The sequence below is a fragment of the Nicotiana sylvestris genome, chromosome 4 (assembly GCF_000393655.2).
Source record: "Nicotiana sylvestris chromosome 4, ASM39365v2, whole genome shotgun sequence".
NCBI lineage: Eukaryota > Viridiplantae > Streptophyta > Magnoliopsida > Solanales > Solanaceae > Nicotiana > Nicotiana sylvestris.
This window is the reverse complement of record NC_091060.1, coordinates 89,289,325-89,313,835: the sequence shown is the minus strand read 5'-3', so window position 1 is coordinate 89,313,835 and position 24,511 is coordinate 89,289,325.

The window sequence follows — 24,511 nt, the reverse complement described above, 5'->3', positions numbered from 1 at the left end:
ATTATTCTAACCAAGAGGTTTCTAAATCAAATTATGCGGGCCATAAACTATTATTGTCCTTAATATGGCATGCTCCCAAATTCATTTAAAGGAATCTAGTTAATTTATTTAAAAGACTAATTGAACTTCTGATTTACTTTTTAAAACCAAACTAATCTGAAATTTGAAAGCCACGGAACTACTAGTCACAGAACCCACGCTTGATTATTAAAAGAGTTTAGGCCGGCTAAGGGCCTAACAATCAGTTGCCGATAGTTTGAACAGGACATGGGGATGCAATTGGGTTCAACATAAAGCCCAAAACAAAAGAAAAACCTGTCGAGAAAAGGAAAATTCGGCATAACGGGACTAACAATACTAAACTCATGCAGTATATGATAAAATAATCTCTATTTACAAACAACCTTACACTCATACTCAAGCAATTCTGATTTCCAAAATGACTTTAAAATTCCCAATCTCAAATCAAACAATATACTCGTTGGAGAAATAGGCTCCCAATACTACTAAGTTAAATCACAAGTCTAAAGCAAATATTATTTATGAATTCAAGTACTGATGATAGGGAGGCAGAATCGAGCCACTTTTAATTGAATACGGTCCTAAAATAATTCACAAGCAATTGCATTGAACTTTAAACCTTAACCAAGGCTTTTCAATAGAATTCCCAACATCAGAAACTTAATGCTTTCACCCCTATTGCTCACTAGCCGCACAATAGACTCTGAAGCCATTTAAGCCCAGAAGGTAACAAACAACCATAAAATTAACTTGGAATCAAGCACTACCATACAGCTCACATGTTGTTCGACTAAATCAAGTCCATACCCCAACAACCCTAGGCTAGATACCATGGCAGGAACTCAGTTATTACACTAGAAAGTAACTAGGAAATATTGTGAATCTGGAAGTAAAACACCATGTAATTTAAAGAAAGACAATTAGACTATAAACATATAACTTGATGTCATGCTTTGAACATCCATTTCATTTCATGCTTCATACTTGCTTCACATCTAGCATAGTCCAAGAATATGTACATGGGAATAAGGAGAAACAAAAAGAAGTGAGGAAACAGTAATCAACAGCAGCAAAATCCTATTTTGATCCTCAGCAATGGAACAGTAACCCCAGAAACCAAACAGCTCCCAACCAGATTTTCCAACCCCAAAAACTCAAGCCATTCCTTCCCAGATAAGAATTTGTGATTGTCAGATGTTAAAGCTGAGCAAGAAGGCTAGGAGACCAGAATAAAAACTCAACTTTTGAGCAGTTTTCGACTAAAGAAAACAAAGAATTCAGTGTTCTTATTTTAGCTAGCCGTCTTTGTTTTTCAAGATATTTTCTCTTTTTTTTTAGCTTGAAGAAAAGGATCCCTTTATAGGGAAGGTACTAGGGTAGCCTAAAGAAATCATATTTTGTATTTAGACCCTTTTGGAATTTTGGTTCTTGCTTAGAAATTCTTAGTGTAAATATCAGAATTTTAGATTAATCCCCACCCCAGCTTCCTGGAAGCTTCTCACAGCAGTTACTAAAGATTCCTTAAGCCAAAGTTTCCAAACTACCCCTCAAACCCCTGAAAATTATCCCTAGGTCTGATAACTTAGGATTTTTACGTGTTTATGCCCCTACTTGCCTATGCTTTGAGTATAAATTGATACAAAATAGTCCCAAAATGCTCACAAGTTGTGCTCGATTGCAGGTTAGATCGACAAAGTGACGAAATGTCAAAGATCGGCTCAAAAAGGAGTGAAACCTGCTCAAGTATCAAAGACCAAGAGAATTGAAGAAGAAAGGACCTAGTGCGGACCGTATAACAGTGACCGCGGCCACACTAGGAGGTTCAGAGACATGACATATTCAGGCTTAAAGGCACACAGTTGCGGTAGGATTTTCGAAGTCCGCGGTGAAGCTTCGCGGCCGCACTCCTGCTTTGTGCGGTCCGCGTTCATAAGGTTCAGAGAAGGGCACTTTTGATCACGCGGTCCGCGGTCACGACTGCACGGACCACGCCAGTTGCCATCGCGGTTGCGGTACACTTCCACGCAGTCCGCGTGCCCCAGTTCAAGTTATCAAATAGTTGAAGTCCAAGAGCCAGTGCGGCCGCGGTCCATTTTGTGCGGCCCGCACTGACCTCGCAGGGGTATTTTTGTCCAGTTTTTTCAGCCCAGTATAAATAGAACATTTTACCATTATTAGTGGGGGGTTTCATCTGGGGAACTGGAGACAAAAGCTTCGCTTGGTGTTGTAGCCATTTTTGGCATATTTTGCTTCCCATTAACAATAGATTATTGTAGTTTCTTCTTAGTAATTAATTAATATGTTTAGTTCTTCATCTATTTCTTCAGTTTTTTCCTTAATTATGTGTAGCTAAACCTAGTGTTGTATGGTGGGCCGGGATGGGACCGGTACCGGACCGAGCATGCGGTCCTAACGGGCTAAACGGGCCTGGCGGGCTGGTCCTGGTTGGCCGGTCCTTAATGGTGCAAAAAGACCAGGGCGGATCGGGTATGATAAAATAGCCCACGAGCCCGGGACCGCTAAGCCCGGGACCGGCTGGCGGGCCTAGTGCTATAGACATACTTACAACAACACTAAATCCTACATTTAGGAATATATTCCATGTTAGATGTATTTGTCATATTTATCATTTAATTGTCGGTGATGGTATGCGAATTTTAAATTTAGAAATTAAAAAGTTTAGAATAGCTCTTAATTGGCTTTTTTATTCAAACCGTAGAAGTAGACTTAGAGAATATTTTAAAAAATATCATGAATATGGCCTTAGAGAAAGAAAGGTTCCTAAAGCTTGCCCGACTAGATGGAATTGTATGTACGAAAGTTTAGTAGTTGCATATGAATATAGAAACCCAATTAATGCAACGTTTAATGCTTGGGTAGGTGGTGAGGATGATGATTAAATGCTTACTACTCAAGATTGGACGAATGTTAAAATTCTTATAGATTTTTTAGAACATTTTCAAATTGCTACAAATGCATTTTCTGGGCAATATTATCCTACTATTTCAAACTGTTTAGTTTATATTGCAGCACTATGTGATTTGTTTGTTGAATTTTCGGAGGGTGGGGAAATTTATCAACTTGCTATAAATGAAATGAAACAAAAGTTTAAAAAATATTTTTTCCCTATCCCTCCTATTTATGGTATTGCTGCAATGTTAAATCCTACAATGAAATTAGGAGGTCCTCATTTTTGGTACTCAAATATTTATAAGGCTTTAGATCCTTCAAATGAGGAATTTGCTAACTTGCAGATGCAAAAGCCTCAATTAAAATGAATGTTCAAACAATTTATAATGATTATCAACTTGCCTTAGAGCATGCTAGGCCAAATGTTCCAACCCCTACTTCGTCTAGTTCACAATCGTCTAAAAGAGCTGCGGTCTTAAAAGCACTTAAATCTTGGACGGAGTTCAGGGGTTCTCAAGGTGATAATTATGATGAAACTTCACATCTAAATGAGCTTCAAGTTTATTTGTCGCAGGGACTTGAAAAGGAGAATCCAGACGGCACTTTTGATCTTTAGGAATGGTGGAAGGCAAGAGAAAAACATTTTCCGGTTCTTGCAAGGATGTCTAGGGATATTTTATCTATTCAAGCTTCAACTGTTGCATCAGAGAGCGCTTTCAGTCAAGTAACACTTCAAATAGGTGATCGTAGAGCGTCAATGAGGGAGATCTTGGAAAAATCTGTACTGTTCAGAGATTGGATCCGCTCGGAAAGAAGAAACTTTGGAATTGCGGAATCACAACCGGCGATAGATGAAGCTTATGAAGAAATGATGGAGGAACTTGCGGAGGATGCTGCTTTGCCCGGAAGTGGTGATAAACAAGCTTCTTTTCCACCACCACCAACGCAACCTCCTCCGAACCTTGAAGGATTTATGAAATTTGTTAGAGATACAATGTAGATTATGGTGTAACTTGTACTTTGGCATATCTTCTTTTAGTTTTTTTCTCTTTTAATGGTGGTATTAGTACCTTATTGTGCTCATTCCATTGGGGGGAGGAAGACTAAGAAAGATATGCCATTTTTGGTAATAAAAATTATAAGACATGCCCTTGAATATCTTTTTGCAATATTTTTTTGTCTTTAACTTGCAATTATTTATAAGCTATAATATATATACATAACATACAATATATACTACAAGAAAATATATAAGGGAATATATATACATAACATACAATATATACTACAAGAAAATATATAAGGGAATATATATACATAACATACAATACATACTACAAGAAAATATATAAAGGAATATATATACATAACATACAATACATACTACAAGAAAATATATAAGGTAATATATATACATAACATACAATATATACTAAAAGAAAATATATAAGGTAATATATATACATAACATACAATATATACTATAAGAAAATATATAAGGTAATATATATACAATTGTAATTTATAAAATTTGCCATTATCACAAATACAAATATCACCTTTGCAAGCAGTGCAAGAAGTATCAACATTTTTATCACTATCAGATAAATCCATTAAATCAACTTCATCTTCAGATTCAGTCCCAGAGTAATAGTCAGATTCTGATCCTGAAGTGTATAACAAGCCATAAACCTTATCGCGTAACTCATCATCGAGTTCTAAGGTTTTCAGCTTTTGAAGCTTGCAATTTGGAGAAATATGACCAAACTTTCCACACTTATAACACTTAATATCAGCGAGATCTCTCTTTGATCTATTCTTCGTAAATCGAGTAGATTTCCGATGCGCTTTTCTAGTATCACGCTCTTCCTTAGACCTATATCTAGACCTCTTTTTCTTATACGGGCTATCCGGGTTAGGATACCTATGATATCTGTTTTTCTTCTTCCTACTTTGATTAGAGGTTCCGGGTAAACCGAACTGGGTACAGAAGTCACCTAATTGGGATTTCTCTTTAAGCTTATCAATCTTAAGCTGTCTAGAAAGCTTTAGCTCATTACACAAGTTTAATCCTTCTTGTGTACATACTCCTATAAGTTTACCATAGGTATAATTACCATACTGAATTTCACCGTAACTACCCCTTAATACTTTCCTTACTCTTTCAGCAAATAAGGAAGGGAGGCCGTCTATAAACTTAGCTTTCCAATGCTCATATTTATTCTCGGGTAGTTCCATAACCCTACTCATAAAAGTATCTTTATACCATCTAAATTCACTAAGGGTCTTACATCTAAGCCCATTAAGTAAGGTTCTGATGGTCTCATGATTTGAGGTAAATCTACCATTGAAATGCTCTAAAATTGTAAGGATAAGGGTATACACTGCATCTTCTCTACCCTTAACTAGAGCCATACCTATATTATCAACACCCTCGTCTATGGTTGTAGCATTAATAACGAAAGCCTTTTCTTCAACAGATAAATAATTATCCCACCAGCCACGAAGTTGGCCAGTAAAGCCTGCAATAATCATTTTGCAAATAGTTCTATCCGTATTTTTAACACTTTTGCAGATAGTCGAATACATAAGCATTCTATGTACGAGAATGGTTAATTGTCTATCAGTTAAACCATCAAGATTCCATTCATAAATTTCGGAACCGCTATAAGACGTATTAGTCTGATTCCAGTCACGTTCCTCAATCAACACATCTTGAGGAGTAGGACGGGGATAATAGTAAGTTTGCATCCTAGGTTTGTCAGCATACCTACTATTGGGTTTAACTATACCTTTGAGTTTATTAAACTCTGACCATGTCTCAGTTTTATAATCAGAAACGGTCTCAATTCTATCAGCAAATTTTTTAGATAAATCAATTTGTCTAACATTCAAACCAGAAAGCTTTTTATCAAGGAGTTGTGCTAAGTCATCAAGAGATTTAAATTTAAAATCCTGAATCTCAGGAGGTCTTTGAATATGAGTAAGAATAGCTTGATCAACTGTTTTACTTCCTGAAGTGGAGGCAATATCAGTTGGTCCTTTCTTAGTACTCATTTCTTTTATTAAAGCAGTCAAATCATCCAGTTTTTTATCAAGAGAACCGATATGTTCTCCTAAAATCTTTACATATAAACCCAAATAATTGTTTTAAGAAATCAATTTATTAATTTCTGCGATACTAATAGCTGCAACGTTATCATCAATAAATATTTGAAAAGCAGTGAAGGTAATACCAATATTATTAGGTAAAATAAAGGGGGCCTGAGGAGGATAAATGGCTTTAATAATATTACCACTCCCATATTTATAAGATCTTTCTAATACCTTTATATAAAGAGGCAAATAAGTTGTTATAAACCAAGGAAAAAAATACATAATTTGATTATGCAGGGCACAAGTTTCATAAAATTCTTGAGAAATACTATTCAAATCATCTTTGCTATAAGTATCGAAAAACCACGTTTTAAATTGGTTCCATTTATCACTAAAAAATTCCCTTTGAATATATTTTTGTGCCCGAGAACCGGGGCTAAAATCAATTTGGTGTGGAATCATTAAGTACTATTGGGGTCGAAATCCATCTCGGATACAGAAGGAATATCCTTATCAGAAATATTATCATTGTCCTGAACAATATTTGTTTGAGGGTTAACTTTAACCCTTTCAACCCTTTCGACAGGCTTATCACTAACTTTACTAGTAATAGTGTGTAAAGAGGATGCACGATTGCGAGCTGGACCGTAGACTGGTTCAACGGGAGAAATATGTTGAATAGCAGGTAGAAGTCTATGATTAGAAAACGAATGTCTATTATAAATAGTAGACTTATCATCAAATTGAATACAAATCCTACCATCCAGATTTTGAGTAACATGCGAAAATTCAGTATTTGACAAGTCGTTAGTAATCTGACTTGGGGATATAACCGAATTTAAAGTCCAAGTAGTTGGGAAATTAATTTCTTCCCACCTAATAGGTCTCCTAGTGGTGACCTTGGACCTTGCAAAGTTGGTTTCTACCAGTATGGTCTGATCTGATGTATCATATAACTTACATCTAAGATTTAAAGTAGATAATAATTTAAAATAAATCCTATAAGACAGACATATAAGTTCAGAACCAGGCGCATAATTATAACCATGCGTTTTCACATTTAAAGTCAAGGCATCAAGAATATTAACATCAGAAAGAGACAGTTACAGATTGGGTTGAGTATTAAAATATACTAGACCATAGGCCACAGTAGATTCAATCGAACCCATCAGAGATTGTCTGAAATTCAGATTTCTAGCATCTCTAAGAGCTGCTAAAAAGGTCTCTGGTAACCCTTTAAGAGTTAACGGTTTAAACGCAATTTGAACCATACCAATATGCAAGTAATGATAATGATGTTTGTATAAGTCAATATCGTGTTTGTTTAACAAACGAATAGTCTGTTCAGAAGCATTTAACGCCAAAGACTGTTCAGTCGTTTTTATCAATTGTTTTGAAGAAAGTTTATCAAACCAACCATAATCATAAATGGTTTTTATAGAAACTTTAGGAATCGTCCATTTATTTAATAAATCAAGGTTTTGAGGTATATCTACCTCTTCAAGTCTAGTACTTTTAGTACTTGTTTCTCCCAGATCCATTTCAAATACCTTCATATCTATGTTGAATACTTCACATCTATTACATATTTACCATGAAATTTCCTAGGCTCTGATACCATTTTACACCAGGATCAGGGTAGGCGGGCGGTAGTCCGCACACAGCCATCCAGATCTAGATGTTTTAGTACCTTTGAAGGTTAGCGGTAGTCCGCACGACCAGTAAAGATTCGAAATATACGGGAATTTTATTATAGTCTTAATGACTGTATAGAAGGATCTATCCTTTTACCCAAGCAAGGGGCCTGTCTAGGTCCGATATATACTCTTATTGAGCCCATGTGTCTAGAAGTTCTAACTGTGAAAGGGATAGACCTTTTGACAACTTCAGCGGGCTTTAATGTCACAACTGGCTAGACGTAGCCACTAAGGCAAAGCCAATAAGAGTAGTACCAGAGTCGACTGTACCACCATCTTGGAACCAAGCCAAGAAACTATATTAAAATTCCTTTATATTTTGAAAGAGTCTGGATTCTTTATGGTTAATATGCAAGAGAAATTAGTTCTTCAACATAGATATGAATCCGTTTAGCCGGACATAGTCACGGTTGGGGAGAGAAACAAAGTAATTAAATACTTATAAAAATTAAAATAAACAAATACCTTTAAGGCCGGGATGCAAGGCCCTGAAGATGGTGAACTGAACTTCGAAACTTTATTTACTTCCACTGATTTACAAAATGAAGAAGCTAAGAAGCAAAAAGTCTTTACAAGAGAGAGAGAGAGAGAGAGTTCTTAGAGAGAGAGGGGTTTTACAATCTTAAGCTGTCTAGAAAGCTTTAGCTCATTACACAAGTTTAATCCTTCTTGTGTACATACTCCTATAAGTTTACCATAGGTATAATTACCATACTGAATTTCACCTGGCTCTAGTTAAGGGTAGAGAAGATGCAGTATATACTCTTATTCTTACAATTTTAGAGCATTTCAATGGTAGATTTACCTGAAATCATGAGACCATCAGAACCTTACTTAATGGGCTTAGATGTAAGACCCTTAGTGAATTTAGATGGTATAAAGAAACTTTTATGAGTAGGGTTATGGAACTACCCGAGAATAAATATGAGCATTGGAAAGCTAAGTTTATAGACGACCTCCCTTCCTTATTTGCTGAAAGAGTAAGGAAAGTATTAAGGGGTAGTTACGGTGAAATTCAGTATGGTAATTATACCTATGGTAAACTTATAGGAGTATGTATACAAGAAGGATTAAACTTGTGTAATGAGCTAAAGTTTTCTAGACAGCTTAAGATTGATAAGCTTAAAGAGAAATCCCAATTAGGTGACTTCTGTACCCAGTTCGGTTTACCCAGAACCTCTACTCAAAGTAGGAAGAAGAAAAACAGATATCATAGGTATCCTAACCCGGATAGCCCGTATAAGAAAAAGAGGTCTAGATATAGGTCTAAGGAAGAGCGTGATACTAGAAAAGCGCATCGGAAATCTACTCGATTTACGAAGAATAGATCAAAGAGAGATCTCGCTAATATTAAGTGTTATAAGTGTGGAAAGTTTGGTCATATTTCTCCAAATTGCAAGCTTCAAAAGCTGAAAACCTTAGAACTCGATGATGAGTTACGCGATAAGGTTTATGGCTTGTTATACACTTCAGGATCAGAATCTGACTATTACTCTGAGACTGAATCTGAAGATGAAGTTGATTTAATGGATTTATCTGATAGTGATAAAAATGTTGATACTTCTTGCACTGCTTGCAAAGGTGATATTTGTATTTGTGATAATGACGAATTTTATAAATTACAATCACAATTTCATGATTTAAATATGAAAACTATTACATTTGATAATGTAATAGAACTTTTAAAAGAAGTTACCGATGAAAAACTTCGTGAAAAAATTATTAATTTAGCTGCAAGTTCTAGCTCTAGTAGTTCAAAACCTTTTGAAAGACATAAGAATGAATTTGAATATTTTGCGCCTTATTCTTTGTCTGAAATTAATAAACGACTTCATAAGTCTAGTACACCTAGCAGAGATGCTTCTTTTGATGATTTAAAGGAAGAATTTGAAAATTTGAAAAAGGATATTAGGTCTCTTAAGCAAAATCAAATGATTTGCGATCACCGAATTACTCAAATTGATAAAAATAATTCTCTACCTGAATTTTCGACTAAAGGAATTTCTGAATTTTCTAATAAAAGAAAAGAAATTTCTGATCTGATTGAAGAAAAATCTGATATGTTTTTAGGTATGATGCAAATTATTACTGCGCATAAATGGTATATTAAATGTACTATTTTGATCGATAATAATTTTTCTATAATTGATGTGGCCATGATTGATAGTGGTGCTGATGTAAGCTACATTCAGGAAGGATTAATTCCAACTAAATATTTTCAAAATACCACTCATTTGGTTAAATCCGCTTCTGGTCATGCTTTAGATATAGAGTATAAACTACCAAACACTCATATTTGCCAAAACAAAGTCTGTATTCCTCATTTCTTCTTTTTGGTAAAAAACCAATTATACCCTCCAATTATACTTGGAACCCCTTTTATTAATGCTATTTACCCTTTTAATAACATAGATGCACATGGTTTTTCTGCTACTTATCAAGATAAAGAGATAAGTTATTCTTTTGTTACAGATCCCGTAACTAGAGATATTAACGCCTTGATTAATATGAAACAAAGGCATGTTGATTCATTACAATTAGAAATATTAAGCATGAATATATTCGATACTTTACAATCTGCTAAGGTTCAGCAAAAGATTAAATTGATTGCTGAAAAGATGGTTGTTGATGTTTGCGCTGATCACCCTAGTGCCTTTTGGAACCGAAAAAGGCATATTGTAACTCTTCCTTACGAAGAAAACTTCTCCGAGGATGATATCCCTACTAAATCTCGACCTTGCCAGATGAATGCTGAATTAGTCAAATTTTGCAAAAACGAGATTGACAACTTGTTACAAAAGGGTTTGATAAAACCCTCAAAATCTCCTTGGTCATGTTCTGCCTTTTATGTTAATAATGCTGCAGAAAAGGAACGTGGTATTCCTAGATTAGTTATAAATTATAAACCATTGAATAAACATCTAAAATGGATTAGATATCCTATCCCCAATAAAAGGGACTTGCTATCTAGATTATATGACGCCAATATATTTTCAAAATTCGATTTAAAATCTGGATATTGGCAAATTCAAATTTTTAAGGAGCATACTTATAGAACTGCTTTTAATGTTCCATTTGGGCAATATGAATGGAATGTCATGCCATTTGGTTTAAAAAATGCCCCTTCTGAATTTCAGAAAATTATGAATGATATTTTTAACCCTTATCTAGATTTTATCATCGTTTATATTGACGACATATTAGTATTTTCTAAAACATTAGAGATGCATATTAAGCATCTTGATATTTTTAAGAAAATTGTAAAGAGGTTATCAGACAGGACATGACGCGACTTAGGATTACTGAGGACATGGCCCTTGATAGGGAAGTATGGAGGTCGAGCATTAAGGTTGTAGGTTAGGGGAGAGTGTGAATATTTCTACAACACAATAGAGTGAGACTATCCAGTTAGGAGTTAGACTAGGAATGTCATTGGTCGTCTATTGATGCAGGGCTTTACCTTCTAGTTGTACTATACCAGCCATATATTTCATATTTCGTATTTCGTATTCTGTATTTCATATTTCATATCTCTTATATATTGTTGTTATTTTTATTACGTATTTTTATGGTACTAATATATCATCTCCTATTGCTTTTTTGAGCCGAGGGTCTCCTGGAAACAGCCTCTCTGCCCTTCGGGGTAGAGGTAAGGTCTGCGTACATATTACCCTCCCCAGACCCCACTTGTGGGATTATACTGGGTCGTTGTTGTTGTTGTTGTTGTTGTATGAATGATATTTTTAACCCTTATCTAGATTTTATCATCGTTTATATTGACGACATATTAGTATTTTCTAAAACATTAGAGATGCATATTAAGAATCTTGATATTTTTAAGAAAATTGTAATACAAAACGGTTTAGTAATTTCTAAACCAAAAATGAGTCTATTCCAAAAAAATGTTCGATTTTTAGATCATAATATTTGCCAAGGAAAAACTACCCCGATACAAATATCGATTGATTTTGCCTCAAAATTTTCTGATGTTATTACTGACAGGACTCAATTACAAAGATTTTTGGGAAGTTTGAATTATATATCTCCTTTCTACAAAAGTTTATCTCGGGATCTATCCCCTTTATACGACAGGCTGAAAAAGGATCATAAGCAGCCTTGGACTGACTAGCATACTGCGTTAGTCAAAAGTATTAAACAGCGTGTTAAGTCTTTACCTTGCTTAACTCTTGTTAATCCTACATGACAAAAAATTATCGAGACTGATGCGTCCAACGTTGGCTACGGTGGGATTTTAAAACAAGTGAATCCCAACAATAAGAGTAAATACCTGATAAGATTTCACTCTGGTAAATGGACCGAAGCCCAGAAGAAATATGCTACTGTGGCTCATGAAATGTTGACTATTATTAAATGTGTTTTAAAATTTCAAGACGATTTATATAATCAAAAGTTTTTAATAAAAACTGATGCTCAATCTTTTAAATATATGTTTGACAAAGATTTCAAACATGATGCGTCTAAGTTTATATTTGCTAGATGGCAAGCTCAGCTAGCGCCTTTTGATTTTGAAATTCAATACAAAAAAGGAATTGATAATTCCCTTCCGGATTTCTTATCCCAAGAATACCTTGATTAATTATGAATTTTTATACGACCTTTCTAGAAGAAGAATTATTAATTACTATCCTTAAAGTGGTTAGATTAAATCGAGATCTACAAAGTCTCATAATTGATTTGATAATTGAAGATATCGTTGATAATCGGATTGAAAATCATAATCATATTGAAATTGTAAGGAATTCATACCTATAAACTTATTAGGGATGATATGCTGGATTATTGCTTCTCAGAATAAATTGACTTGTTATTTGTGCAGAATGGACCCTTCATGGGCCACCAGAGGCAGAGGTAGGGGAAGATCTTCCCTTAGTAGATCATATTCTCAAGGATGGTCATACGGATCTGTCACGACCCAAATCCCGGTCGTGATGGCGCCCAACACACTACTAGGCAAGCCCGACAATTATTCAACACTTAACCCAATTTATCAAAAATAGCGGAAAGAAATATCAATTAAGCAAGATTAAAGTACTGAAGATTTTAACAAAATACACAATATAATCTCACTAGGACCCGGTGTCACGAATCTGAGCCTCTAGAATACAGAATATCATCCTAATACACGGTATATCCAAAGTCCGATAATGCGGAAATAAAGAGATAGGATAGGAGGGAGAAGATCAATGGCTGCGAACGCCGTGCAGCTACCTCGATACTCCCAGAGGCTGGATCTGCTGATCAACTGGATCTACTGAGCCTGAGACTGCCCTGGATCTGCACACAAGGTGCAGGGAGTAAAGTGAGTACTCCGACCCAGTGAGTAATAAAAGTAACTACAGTCCGAAGATAAGAAAATCCAGTAAATACACAAAGTAAGCTACAATCCGAATATACAGCAACATATGGAACTGAGCAGCTAAACACCAGTATAAATACAAATACATGAATGCAATGCAATGCATATGATGGTACATTCCAGTACCCACTGCGGCGTGCAGCCCGAGCCATCCATATTTATTTATCGTCGACGGCGCTCACTGGGGGTGTGTACAGACTCCGGAGGGGCTCCTACAGCCCAAGCGCAATATCTTGGTTAGTCATTGTTACCTGACCGGTCAGCCATTGTTACCTGACCAATTTATATCATACAGTGCCATTGTTACCACTGTTCAAGTATATCATCCAGTGTCATTGTTACCACTATTTCAAGTATATCACACAGTGTCATTGTTACCACTGTTTCAAGTATATCACACAGTGTCATTGTTACCACTGTTTCAAGTATATCACACAGTGTCATTGTTACCACTGTTTCAAGTATATCACACAGTGTCATTGTTACCACTGTTTCAAGTCACTTTATAATCAGTCCAGAAAATAATATAATAAGCCCCTTGGGCATTTACAAAACAGAAGTTCCCAGCCCGGAATACATTTAAAAATATCATTTAAGTTTTCAACACTTAGAATTATGGCTGAGTTTGCAAAACAACATTTAAAACCTTGGACTGAAATTAAATGATATGCAAATCATGCTAAGCAGTAATATCAATCCTCGAAGGATTTTACAAATCGGCACAAGGCCCCAAACATGGCATCAAGCCCCGTAATATCAATGAAGTATGTGTATCAATCACCAGTATAGTATAAACATCACACGGGATGGACCAAGTCACAATCCCCAATAGTATCCGACCCCGCACTCACCATGGAGTGCGTGTCACGCCTCAATATAGCGTTACGATGTGAAAGTCCGGGGTTTCAAACCCTCAGATCAACATTTACATCTATTACTCACCTCAAGACGGCCAAAAGTCTACTCCGCGATGCCCTTTCCTTTCGAATCGACCTCCTCGCGCGTCGAATCTTGCCAAAACCACAAGGAATATATTACAATAGGCTAAGGGAATATAACTCAATCGAAAAGACTCGAAAAATATCGAAAATCACGAAATTTGCAAAACCCGAGCCCTAGGCCCACTTCTCGAAAAATTACGAAAGTCACATCACCGGATTCCTCGTCTCGCCACGAGTCTGTACATATAAAATTTACCAAAATCGGAGTTCAAATGACCCCTCAAATCTTCATTTTAGAATTTCAATCTCAAGCCCTAATTTCTTATAATTTGGCTATGTTTTCATGGATTTCAAGGATGATTCTTCAATAAAATCATGTATTTAACTCATAAAACTTACCTCCAATCGATCTCAGTTGAAACTCCCTTCAATCCCCGTCCAAAAGCTCTCAAAATGACTGAAAATGGTGGAAAAATGACCCAAAATCGGATATAAACTCACTGCCCAAATTTTTCGCAATTACTGTTCACCCGCGCGGTACTGTTTACGCGCGGGTTACTGTTCACTACTGCTAAAAAATGCACCAGCAGCCAATTTAAATTGCAGCACAACCATTTTTCACTAAAATGGCTCTAACCCCATCATACGAACTCGGAATTAGACGATTCTTGTTTCTATGAGTCAAAAATAATAATATGAACACAACCCTTCAATCGAAACTCAATTCGGAGCTCATTTGCCCAGTGCGATATCCATTTCGCTCGTTAAACAATTACTCATGTTTCGCGTCAAAAACCTAATCGCGACTTGATGAAATTAGACCAAAATTTTCAGATCAGTCCTATAATTCATTATCAAAATTCTGGAAGTCTCGGAATCAAATTTGGATCTCTAGAACTAAAAATGAACCTTTAGATCATTACATTTATGCTCAAAACGGCAAAAATCTTCCAAAAACTCTTCCAAAATTTGTCCGAGCCTCATGGGATCCCAACAAAGTATACTAACAAGTCCCATAATATGACACAAACTTAGTTGTTCCTTCGAATCACCAAAAACAACGCAAAAATACTAAATTCACCACGGATTCAAGCCTATGAACTTTGAAACTTCAAATTTTCACATCCGATGTCGAAACACGTCAAAACTAGTCCGAATGATCTCAAATTTTGCAGACAAGTCCAAAATGACATAACGAAGCTACAGCAACTCTCGGAATTCCATTCCGAGCCTCGGATCAAAATCTTACCTATCAACCGGAATTCGCCAAAATACTAACTTTGCCGATTCAAGCTTAATTCTACACCGGTCATCACAAAAATATTCCGGACACACTCCTAAGTCCCAAATCACCTAACAAAGCTATCCGAACCATAAAATTCGGATTTCGAATCCGATATCAAAATTTCCACTTCCGGCTAAATTTTCTCAAAAACCTTCAATTTTCCATCTTTAGCCGAACGGCTCCAAAATGACCTACGGACCTCCGAATTCACTTCCGATCGCGCTCCCAAATCCAGAATCACCATACGGAGCTACTCCCAGTCTCAGAATCCTAAACGGACATCAATAACACTGAAATGCATTTTAAACCAAACTGATGCAATTTCTTCTAAAATGCTATCTTCCACAATAGGCGCCAAAATGCTCCCGGGTTATCCAAAACCCGATCCGGGCATACACCCAAGTCCGAAATCATCATACGAACCTGCTGGAACCTTCGGATCCCAATTCCGAGGTCGTTTACTCAAAATTCCAATCCTAGTTCATTTCTTCAATTTTAAGCTTTCAAAATGAGAATTTCCATTTAGATTTGACTCCAAACTTCCTGAATTTTAATTCTGACCATACACACAAGTCAATATACCTGAGATGAAGCCGCTCATGGCCTCAAACTGCTGAATGACGCGCCGGAGCTCAAAACGACCGGTCGGGTCGTTACAATCTCCCCCACTTAAACATACGTTCGTCCTCGAACGTGCTGAGAACTACACTGAAGTAGTCTGAAATCACTTGTTTAACACATCATGCACCTTCCCATGCTACCACTACTCCGTTGAGCACATTAGCTCGATAATTCTGTATATATACTTATTTATTCAAGCAAATAACCCATTAGGCCCAATTCCAACATCCTGAATTTCCCTGCCAAACATGTTTCCATCATACGACCACCATATCTATCTCCACACGCTGTACCCAAACATGACTGCATAACTTTGCTGAATTCACACTTTGCATCACTTTACTCATAGAACCAGAATATCATTCTTTAAACATAATAGTCGAAATTCCACGAATCTGATGCTCCCATTACATCTCATGATCTACACAGGTTTTGCTCTAGTTTTTTTTTTCAACACCGATACGACTGAAGAGATGTGCCGAAATTCACAACCAACTACTGAATCAACAATTCATTGGATCTACACTCCTGACAAGTTCCATTACCTTGTCCCAAACCAAAGAATGATCTTTGCTCTATAATATACTTCATATAATCGGTTTGCACTGACCCCAAATCTAGTAACCTCGTCTCGCCCAGTATGAACTGCTCAGGCAATAAGCCACCTCAGACATAATCAAAAATCCCACAAGACGCCACAATGTGCCAATATGCTATCAATTCGAACGCGATACAAAAGGAAGGCGAACTCTAGAAGGAACTACTCAACTCGCACACTAACATAGACTTCCTCAGAAAACAGGGAAACAGAACACACAAAAGCAAATATGGGCACTGAACTGAACATCACACTGTTGCGGCGTGCAACCCGATCCAAACAACATACCCATGGCGGTGTGCCACCCGATCCACATATAGAACTCACATAAGGAGATATACGTCGAGCTGAATAGCTCATCACATCAAAATACCGAATATCGGTCATAAACACACTAAGGTGCATAATATCATTCCCAAGGAAACATATAGCGCTATAGGCTACAAACTCAAGCACAACTGAGGTGCGATACATGATCTAAGTCTCATCCTGCTCATATAACATCACCGCTGAGCGGAACCTCAACACATAAGGAATTTACCAAGCCGTCTCACAACTCATACGGTGCAATATATCTTTACATGAATTAACTGACCACGAAATAAGACTGCGACTATCCTTCCATAAAGAGCGCATTGCTGAAATAAACACAACTGGCCTGACGTAAGGCTCACTTCCACATTTAAATCTATCCACCGACCTCAAGTCGATCCTGATCGTGCCAAGCTAGGCCAATAATCTTTCACAGGTCCATAACCCAATAAACAGAGTGCCCTCCAGGCATAAATTCTCAAATGGATGATATTACCAAAATCCTCATACTTGGTTTAAATTTCTAATTAATCAAGTGACTACATGTCACACTTATACAATATTCCTGTGGGACAAGCTCCCACCATCTTCCGAAATAATTAACGGGTCTGCACATCCAAACCACCGGCTGCACTAACGCTGAAAAGCGATCAAGAATCCCTAACCAGGATGCAAAGCCTTTCTCACAGAACACCGACCTCAGGTGATACTGACGTCAATACCCATCTTACTCAAAACACTGAAACTCATATACTGCTCATCCGAGATCGTGACATCACAGTCATTGACCAAACTGCAACCTTGGTCCTTACTTCAAATTCCATACCACTCACTGCACCTCACGTGCCAATATACGATAGACGCGATTTCCATCACAACTCTGGAACCGCCGATAGGCTAATACTTCATCACATAAGACTTTCCATTTAACTCACTTCAGGAGAACTATAGCAGCATACAGGCGAATCCTCATAATCGTCGAATATGCCAATCTCTAAGTAGTTGTCCAAGCCACCATAACACTTTCTGGGATCCGCCTACTCATAATAGGCCCTAACAAAAGAATGCTTCAGAATAACATCAATCACTGCGGCCGACAAGCCTCACATGCATAACTCGATCACGCTGAACGAACCGATCACTGACACCAGTATACCAACTCAACTATGGCTAATCAATCTACTTCCTTCCAATTTATCCTTGATTGCCTTAGAAATAATAATATCTCCCTTTAACACCTAACTTATTTCAACCAAACTCACCCCGAGTGACCTTAAATCACGAGACCATGCTGTCTCAAATACCATGACCATTTCATGTCTCTCAAATGCTACACCGCAAGTCAAAACATCATAGAACATTCTGTGCCTTTCTTCATAAGCTGCTTCAAAAGCTTGACTCTTAACCGTACTTATAGACTCAAAATCATTAGGCACCACACTTTACCTCTTGAATTAACTAGGACCGCTATTGAGAGCCACCCAGCTCTGACTTGGCCCCGAATGCAACCAACTCTACTGAATTTTATAACATATGAATACCCTCTCGATAAAGCACCTAGAGGGATCACTTCCCTCGAAGCCTGCACCTATACGAGGCATAAATCATGAATCTTCCCTCAAGTCTGAACATGAGCCAATAAGGCTAACCATAGCATGCATCCAACAATTCATTTACTCAAATTACCACTCATGGTCCTTTTCCGTAGCTGCAATAACCCACCAATACGCCAATAACCAGAATTCACGCAGGTAATAAACCGTGCAATCAGCTAATCAACAGCAAGCTCCCCAACTTAGCTCGAAGCCATAGATCACAACACATAAACTCTATTGCTGTCGTAATATCATGGTGAGATTAAACTCACTCCATCATAAGCTCTTGGAAACACGAATCATCTGGAATTTTAACTTTTCTGCAATTCTTGCATTTACTCACACAACAATTAAGCCCACTCTCTAGGCGACCAATTTTATTTTTAAGTCCTAAATTTTTCAAAAATTTTGGCAGAGCCTCCTTTGTAATTGGTCCTATCCACCTGCCAGAGAATCACCAAAACCATCCTAACAACACATCCACAACTTGACAAAGCATCACAATGCATATCAATTACATAAATCTAAATTGATACATGGACATGCGTTGCACCTATTTGAATCATAACACATAGAAAATACCCTTCAACCCTCCATTATTGGGCTATTCAACCAAGTAGGAACATATTCTTCCTTTAATATTTTCGACCTTCAAGGTGGTCTCCTTGACTCAACGATTTCGTCATAATACATTTACGGAAGCGATCTCAGCTCCCAGACTTATCTAACTAGGAGACACGAAAAATATTCTTCACGCGCCCATAACTCGGGCTACTCAACAGATCACAATAAGAAACGAATCACTTAACAGTTCATCTACTATCCAGTAGGCTTCTTCGCCACTACCAAGTCGTACAAATACACCTTGTAACACTAACTTACTCATCACGTGGATATCCAACCGCCATTCTGGCTAACAAGGACAATAATGAACATATGAGTTCAAAACACTTGCTCACAAAATCAGCACCTCGGTGCTCAAGCCATTGGCAAAGATTTGGCCTCAAGTCCTCCAGACTGGTCTAACTTCAAACTCACAGAGATTACACCTCGCCCCTCGATCGGGGAATCAAAGCCATCGAGACACATCTGATACTGAGCGCCCGTTGGTGCATACGATCACGCGGAAGGAATTTCAAAAGTTTCTTTTCAAGCTGAATCAAGGACGCACGATAAGAATTCAAGAATGTGAAGTTTTCCTAAAGGTTCGGCAGCCTCTCGAGGATAAGTACAGACGTCTCCGTACCGATCCGCGAGACTAAAGTACTGAAGAATTTAACAAAATACACAATATAATCTCACTAGGACCCGGTGTCATGAATCTGAGCCTCTAGAATACAGAATATCATCCTAATACACGGTATATCCAAAGTCCGATAATGCGGAAATAAAGAGATAGGATAGGAGGGAGAAGATCAATGGCTGCGAATGCCGTGCAGCTACCTCGATACTCCCAGAGGCTGGATCTGCTGATCAACTGGATCTTCTGAGCTTGAGACTGCCCTGGATCTGCACACAAGGTGCAGGGAGTAAAGTGAGTACTCCGACCCAGTGAGTAATAAAAGTAACTACAGTCCGAAGATAAGAAAATCCAGTAAATACACAAAGTAAGCTACAATCCGAATATACAGCAACATATGGAACTGAGCAGCTAAACACCAGTATAAATACAAATACATGAATGCAATGCAATGCATATGATGGTACATTCCAGTACCCACTGCGGCGTGCAGCCCGAGCCATCCATATTTATTTATCGTCGACGGCGCTCACTGGGGGTGTGTACAGACTCCGGAGGGGCTCCTACAGCCCAAGCGCAATATCTTGGTCAGTCATTGTTACCTGACCGGTCAGCCATTGTTACCTGACCAATTTATATCATACAGTGCCATTGTTACCACTGTTCAAGTATATCATCCAGTGTCATTGTTACCACTATTTCAAGTATATCACACAGTGTCATTGTTACCACTGTTTCAAGTATATCACACAGTGTCATTGTTACCACTGTTTCAAGTATATCACACAGTGTCATTGTTACCACTGTTTCAAGTATATCACACAGTGTCATTGTTACCACTGTTTCAAGTCACTTTATAATCAGTCCAGAAAATAATATAATAAGCCCCTTGGGCATTTACAAAACAGAAGTTCCCAGCCCGGAATACATTTAAAAATATCATTTAAGTTTTCAACACTTAGAATTATGGCTGAGTTTGCAAAACAACATTTAAAACCTTGGACTGAAATTAAATGATATGCAAATCATGCTAAGCAGTAATATCAATCCTCGAAGGATTTTACAAATCGGCACAAGGCCCCAAACATGGCATCAAGCCCCGTAATATCAATGAAGTATGTGTATCAATCACCAGTATAGTATAAACATCACACGGGATGGACCAAGTCACAATCCCCAATAGTATCCGACCCCGCACTCACCATGGAGTGCGTGTCACGCCTCAATATAGCGTTACGATGTGAAAGTCCGGGGTTTCAAACCCTCAGATCAGCATTTACATCTATTACTCACCTCAAGACGGCCAAAAGTCTACTCCGCGATGCCCTTTCCTTTCGAATCGACCTCCTCGCGCGTCGAATCTTGCCAAAACCACAAGGAATATATTACAATAGGCTAAGGGAATATAACTCAATCGAAAAGACTCGAAAAATATCGAAAATCACGAAATTTGCAAAACCCGAGCCCTAGGCCCACTTCTCGAAAAATTACGAAAGTCACATCACCGGATTCCTCGTCTCGCCACGAGTCTGTACATATAAAATTTACCAAAATCGGAGTTCAAATGACCCCTCAAATCTTCATTTTAGAATTTTAATCTCAAGCCCTAATTTCTTATAATTTGGCTATGTTTTCATGGATTTCAAGGATGATTCTTCAATAAAATCATGTATTTAACTCATAAAACTTACCTACAATCGATCTCAGTTGAAACTCCCTTCAATCCCCGTCCAAAAGCTCTCAAAATGACTGAAAATGGTGGAAAAATGACCCAAAATCGGATATAAACTCACTGCCCAAATTTTTCGCAATTACTGTTCACCCGCGCGGTACTGTTTACGCGCGGGTTACTATTCACTACTGCTAAAAAAATGCACCAGCAGCCAATTTAAATTGCAGCACAACCATTTTTTACTAAAATGGCTCTAACCCCATCATACGAACTCGGAATTAGACGATTCTTGTTTCTATGAGTCACAAATAATAATATGAACACAACCCTTCAATCGAAACTCAATTCGGAGCTCATTTGCCCAGTGCGATATCCATTTCGCTCGTTAAACAATTACTCATGTTTCGCGTCAAAAACCTAATCGCGACTTGATGAAATTAGACCAAAATTTTCAGATCAGTCCTATAATTCATTATCAAAATTCTGGAAGTCTCGGAATCAAATTTGGATCTCTAGAACTAAAAATGAACCTTTAGATCATTACATTTATGCTCAAAACGGCAAAAATCTTCCAAAAACTCTTCCAAAATTTGTCCGAGCCTCATGGGATCCCAACAAAGTATACTAAAAAGTCCCATAATATGACACAAACTTAGTTGTTCCTTCGAATCACCAAAAACAACTCAAAAATACTAAATTCACCACGGATTCAAGCCTATGAACTTTGAAACTTCAAATTTTCACATCCGATGTCGAAACACGTCAAAACTAGTGCGAATGATCTCAAATTTTGCAGACAAGTCCAGAATGACATAACGAAGCTACAGCAACTCTCGGAATTCCATTCCGAGCCTCGGATCAAAATCTTACCTATCAACTAGAATTCGCCAAAATACTAACTTTGCCGATTCAAGCTTAATTCTACACCGGTCATCACAAAAATATTCTGGACACACTCATAAGTCCCAAATCACCTAACAAAGCTATCTGAACCATAAAATTTGCATTTCGAATCCGATATCAAAATTTCCACTTCCGGCCAAATTTTCTCAAAAACCTTCAATTTTCCATCTTTAGCCGAACGACTCCAAAATGACCTCCGGGCCTCCGAATTCACTTCCGATCGCGCTCCCAAATCCAGAATCACCATACGGAGCTACTCCCAGTCTCGGAATCCTAAACGGACATCAATAACACTGAAATGCATTTTAAACCAAACTGATGCAATTTCTTCTAAAATGCTATCTTCCACAATAGGCGCCAAAATGCTCCCTGGTTATCCAAAACCCGATCCGGGCATACGCCCAAGTCCGAAATCATCATACGAACATGCTGGAACCTTCGGATCCCAATTCCGAGGTTGTTTACTCAAAATTCCAATCCTAGTTCATTCCTTCAATTTTAAGCTTTCAAAATGAGAATTTCCATTTAGATTTGACTTCAAACTTCCTGAATTTTAATTCTGACCATACACACAAGTCAATATACCTGAGATGAAGCCGCTCATGGCCTCAAACTGTTGAATGACGCGCCGGAGCTCAAAACGACCGGTTGTGTCGTTACAGGATCCTCATCCAATTCTCCAGTGATACAAGCAGGGAAAAGGAGTTTAATAAACTCAAAGATTTTTCATAAAGGAGTTTCTTCATCAGGTCCGTCTATACATCTGGATGATATTCCAGAAGATGATCCATTATATGGTCATCTACAGGCTTATTTGGCTTCCAAAAAGCAAAGTAATACATTTGCTTCAATCGCTAGAGAAGAAGACAACGATGATATTAAGTCTTACGAAAAATTACCCAAGAAAGAAATAATATTTCTCCTAGAAAACTCTGAGATTCAGAGAAAAGATGAACCATGGAAGATATTCCAGAGATATCTGATTAATGGATTATACTACCCGGGTGAATCATATAAAACCCGCACTTATTATGAGACTATTCTAATCAGTACAGGTAGTGCAGAATTCCAGCACTTTTCGGGTTATAACACAAATGAGAACGTTTATAACTTCTCAAAAATCATTATCAAACAGATTATATCTGTTGAAGAATGGGGGATTTCAACAATGAAAGAAAGGCAGATAAGCCTTAATAAATCACCTATGAATTTTACTTATTGGGATTATATCCAAGCATTTGATAGAGTGCTTTATTATAACAATGAGAGGCATAAACATATTTGGTTTATTAAAGTATGTGCAAAGGTATTTACAGGACCTATCCCCAACTGGTTTTTAAATTGGTGGTCATACCACGGTCCCACAACGAAAATCCTGTTTGAGTCATTCCTTAAGTTATACAAAGAATGGGCAAAAATTTCACCATTCCTAACCGAGTTATATCACGCAGATCATATTTGTTGCCTAGAAAAAATTGATCAAATTTGCTTCTTTATTGAATTCTCTATCCCATGGATTCATAAATGGACTCCTGAATTAGGTTTTACGGAGGAAAAAATCCCTTGCTTATACAGGGTATTTTACAACAATTTTTGGGACAAATTGATGAAGAATGATCCCAAAACAAAAATATTATATGGACAAGAATTATTGGATTCTATTAAAACACAAATTCAAGTATACTCGTCCACTCCACAGAAGAAAATATTTGATGACAGCTCCGTCAAACATATTGCTCGAAGAATCTATGTTCAAGACAGAGATCAAAACCGAATTAGTAAATAAATATCTGGAAGAAGTAAAAAGAAATTTACTTCAAACTTTGAATCAATGTGAAAGATCAGACACATCAATGCATAGTAAAACAAGTGGCGATGATATCGCGGAAGAAGATTCACAGCCGATGCAGCCAGAAATAATATTATCTGACAAAGAGAAAGAAAAGGTGGAAAAATTCCTCCAACAAATGAACGATTTAGACAGAAGAGGACTTTGACTAAAGCCGCCGAAGACCCCACACAATAGTAGATACACTGTTCCCAACAGTAGAAACACTGTATAAGGGACCCAGATACGCTATTCCTAACAGTAGAAACACTGTATAGGGACCCAGATGTGGGATCCAATTTACTATTTAAAGATTCTTTATGTTTCCTTTTTCTTTCTTTAAATAGAGGAGATCTTCATTTGAAGAGCAGCAGATTGAAAAACCCCTCTCTCTCTAAGAACTCTCACTCTCTCT